The sequence below is a fragment of the Heterocephalus glaber genome, unplaced genomic scaffold (genome assembly GCF_053883595.1).
Source record: "Heterocephalus glaber isolate CG9 unplaced genomic scaffold, H.glaber_assembly_v1.0 deba00000818, whole genome shotgun sequence".
In the NCBI taxonomy this organism is placed as follows: Eukaryota; Metazoa; Chordata; class Mammalia; order Rodentia; family Bathyergidae; genus Heterocephalus; species Heterocephalus glaber.
In genome coordinates this window covers 5,596,538-5,600,750 of record NW_028258164.1, presented here as the reverse complement: position 1 = coordinate 5,600,750, position 4,213 = coordinate 5,596,538, and the positions used below count along the sequence as shown (strand labels likewise).

The following is a 4,213-nucleotide window of genomic DNA, read 5'->3' as shown; positions in this document are numbered from 1 at the left end:
AATTACTGAAACTCTCTTAACAATGCAAACTCGGTGGGGCTGCTGGGAGAGCAGGACACCTGCAAACTTTTCCAACGCGTGGGTGCTGCCTTGTCCCAGTCGGTGCCAAGCCATGGTCGCGGCCTGAGGAGGTGGTGAAGCCGCCCACCCACCCTGCCGTGCCCAGGAGCCTCCTGACTGGGGCCATCTTGGGACTGCAGGTCTCTGGTTGCACCCCTCAGCGCATCAGCCTGAGGCCACCAGGCTGTCTGGTCATGACTGTCCAAGGAATGATAATCACATGAGAGCACTTTTTGATACAGATGTCATTCTGCTCATCAGAGAAAATCTGTCTAAAAGAAAATGTCCATATGACCACCTCCATTTCTTCATCAAATAACTTGATGGATTCCCTTTGCTCTGATTCATACCAAAGCCATCCTTCTCAACCAAAGCAAGAAAGGATCCTGAATGAATGAATCTGTCCCAGAATGTCATTTTTACATCACCAAGAGGTGAAGAAAACCTCATGAACAGCAATCAGAGAGACTTGGAGAGCATCACTGGTGTCTGCTCCGATGGAGACCTCCCTGAAGTGGAGCTGGTGAACCTGCTAGAGGAGCAGCTGCCACAGTACAAGCTGAGGGTGGACTCACTCCTCTTGTATGAGAACCAGGACTGGGCACAGTCACTGCTCTAGCCACAGCATGCATCTGATACCCTCTTCCCAATCCTTGCTGAAGAGACTTTCTGCTACATGATTCTAGGCACAGACAGGGTAGAGCAGATGACCAAAACATACAATGACATTGACATGGTTACACATCTGGCAGAGAGGGATCGTGACCTGGAGCTAGCTGCTCGAATTGGACAAGCTCTCTTAAAGCGGAATCATGTCTTATCTGATCAGAATAAAGCCCTGGAGGAGCAGTTGGGGTAAGCCTTTGATTAAATTAATCAGCTGCAGCATGAGCCATCCAAGAAAGACAAGTTGCTTTGAATCTTCTCCATTGCTTCTGAAGAGAGTGAAACTGATTCCAGCTGTTCTATACCTCTTTAGTTCAATGAGTCCTTTAGCTTACCTCAGGGTTTACTGCAGTTGGATATGTTGCAAGAAAAGCTCAAGGAACTGGAAGAAGAGAATATGGCCCTTCGGTCCAAAGCTTGTCATATCAAGACAGAAACTTTTACCTATGAAGAGAAGGAACAACAGCTTGTGACTGTATTAAAGAACTCCATGAAACAAATGCTCAGATGTCCAGAATGACTGAAGAATTGTCAGGGAAGAGTGATGAACTGATTCGATACCAAGAAGAGATCTCCTCTCTGTTGTCTCAGATTATAGACCTTCAGCCCAGACTTAAGGAACATGTAATTGAGAAGGAAGAGCTAAGACTTCAGCTGCAAGCTTCCAAAGATGGCCAGCGTCAGCTCACGATGGAGCTGCGTGAGTTACAAGACAAGAACATGGAGTGTCTGGGGATGTTACATGAATCCCAAGAAGAAATAAAGGAACTTCGTAGTAGATCTGGCTCTGCTGCTCATCTCTACTTTTCCCCGTCCTGTGGACCTTTTACTGGGGAATCTTTGGCAGCGGAGATTGAGGGGACCATGCATAAAAAGTTGATTTTGGATGAGGAATCTTCTCTCTTTAAACAAAATCCCCAACAGAAATGGGTATTTGATACTGTCAAGGTTGCCAATGACACACGGGGCCTCTCTGTCCCTCTTCCAGCTCTGCTACCCATCCCAAGATCCAACCGTTCAAGTGTCATCATGACAACAAAACCTTTTGAGTCTGGTGTACAACAGACAGAGGACAGAGCACTGCTGGGCCAGGGGAGTGACTCCAAGGAGGTTCCAGGTGGCTCTCAACCCAGGAGCCACCCAGGACCCTCTGGAGATAGTGATTTGGATATAGCACTGCATCATCTCAGCCTGCATTGGCAGAACTACTTCAGTGAGAAGCAGTTCTTTGCTGAAGAGTGGAAATGGAAGATCCAGGTTCTGGCTGACCAGAAAGAAGGGGTTAGTGGCTGTGACACCCCCACAGAGTGCCTTGCCTCCCTGTGCACTGACCAGTTGGAGATCAGCAGTGCCAGTTGCCTTCGAGGATTTATGCCAGAAAAATTACAAATTGTCAAGGCCCTTGAAGGATCACAAACTCTACACCACTGGCAACAGCTTGCTCAACCAAATTTTGGGACCATTCTTGACACATGACCAAGTGTCATCACTAAAGGCTCTACCCAGTTGCCCGAGGATACTACCATCTGTCACATCTCAGATTTAGAGGAGGATGAAGACGAGGGAATCACTTTTCAGGTTCAGCAGCCTCTTCAGGTAAAGCAGAAACCTGAGGTATCCAAGCCAGTAGTTGGGATCTTCCTGCCGCACATCAGTTCAACAGATGGACCTGTTACAGTTGCAACCTCAAACGCATGGAAGTGTCTGTCATGCACGAACTCCACATTCACCTTCACCACTTGCAGGATATTACATCCCTCTGATGTCACTCAGGTAACCCCCAGCTCAGGGTTCCCTTCACTGTCCTGTGGAAGCAGCGGGAGCAGCTCCTCAAGCACAGCTGTGAACTCCCTAGCCTTGTCCTAGCAGCTCAGCATTGATGAGTCCATCATCAACTGACGTGAGCTTGGCCAAACTCCTACAAAAGTGGGGCATCTCTGCTAAAGTGTACCACAGCTCAGTTTCCAAGAAGGCCTTTCTCCAACCACTCCCCAAAACTCTGTCCATACCTTCCACACCACCGAATTCCCCATCTCACTCACCGTGTGCCTCTCCTGTGTCCTTTGAGCCCTGAGTGCATCTCTCTGAAAACTTTTTGGCTTCTTGACCAGCTGAGACGTTCCTCCGGGAGATGTATGGCTTGAGACCTTCCCAGAACCCTCCTGAAGTGGGGCAGCTGAGGATGAACCTGTTGGACAAGCTGAAGAGGCTAGGCATAGCCAGAGTACTCAAGGGCCCCTACACACAGGAAGATGGGGAAAGCCAAGAGGCGGACATTGGTCTTCAGAAAGCAGACTCTGCTGTGTATGTAAATTCAGGGAGCAGCTTATTGGGTGGGCTGAGGGGAAATCAGAGTCTTCCATCACGGTGGGGAGCCTAGGTGTCCTGGTTAGCACATCTGCCCTGGGAATGGGCATCCTGCAGGAGGACTGAGGTTTAGTGTTAACCGACGTGTTGTACAGGGTGGCCCAGGAAGGGCAACTGTTCACTGACTTGTGCGGTGTAGTCTGACTAGACAGAATGTTGCAGAAGGTTGCGAATGTGAGGAGGGAAGTGGAGGGTTGGGAACGAAGTTGGGATGAGGTTCTCAAGGATGAAGTCTGGTAAATTGAAAGTGTAAATGCGTGGCCTGGGAGTATCCAGAGACAGGAAAACGAAAGGTTTAATACCCTCCTTCAGTTGAGCTTTCTTGTCTTGAAAATAAAAACTGAGTAGAGAATAAATTTTAAAATATTGAAACCTACCAGAAATAGCTTCCCTTCTGGTGAGCTGAGCAGTGGGCTTGCCTAGGACAGGAAGAGGACAGAGCAGCTGGGCTGCTGCTGGCAGAAGCTACTCTACAGGCAGGTGTGGCAGGCTGGGTCTGTCACAGTGGTAGGTGGCAGTGAGACCTGTGCCCGATTAAACCACGAATCCGGCTCATGCGTGTGCAGAGCACTAGCAAGACAAGGGATTTTATGTATTTCAGTAGATCCAAGTACAGACTTCTCCTTTCTGTTTTCAGATCTTTGAGCCACTGGGGACCCAAATAACATCTAAATTCCTTTGTATTTATGATTACCAAAAGTTCATTTTTAAAATTTGTATTTTTATACAGCATCAAAAAAAAAACATGAATAAGGGTTAGGAGACATTTACTTTTTTTTGACATTTAATTTTAAAAGAAAAATATGAGTCATTTAGAACCAAAGAACCTTGTTTTTATAATATTTCTTCTGGGTAATACAGTGACCAAGGAATGCAAACATAATTGTCTTTCAGATTTCCTTAGAGGCTGCAATCTATGGTAATTAGATTATGTCACATATTTATATATTTAATTTGTTTTGTAAGGAAAGTTGGTTGCAACTTTTTCCAAAGTGCACTATGCGTATTTTTAATGAAGATGACATGTATTTGCACAATAATTCTCAGGCCCATTAAATTATTAGCAACTAAAGTAAAACCCAGGTGCTTGCTTTGAGAGTGTGTGTTGTTTTTGGTTTTT

At 46.5% G+C, this 4,213-nt stretch overlaps 1 pseudogene; it reads left to right on the top strand.

Moving 5' to 3' along the window:
• The first annotated feature begins 454 nt into the window (after positions 1-454).
• LOC101722749 (trafficking kinesin-binding protein 2 pseudogene) lies at positions 455-3,159 on the top strand (annotated as a pseudogene).
• The last annotated feature ends 1,054 nt before the right edge of the window (positions 3,160-4,213 follow it).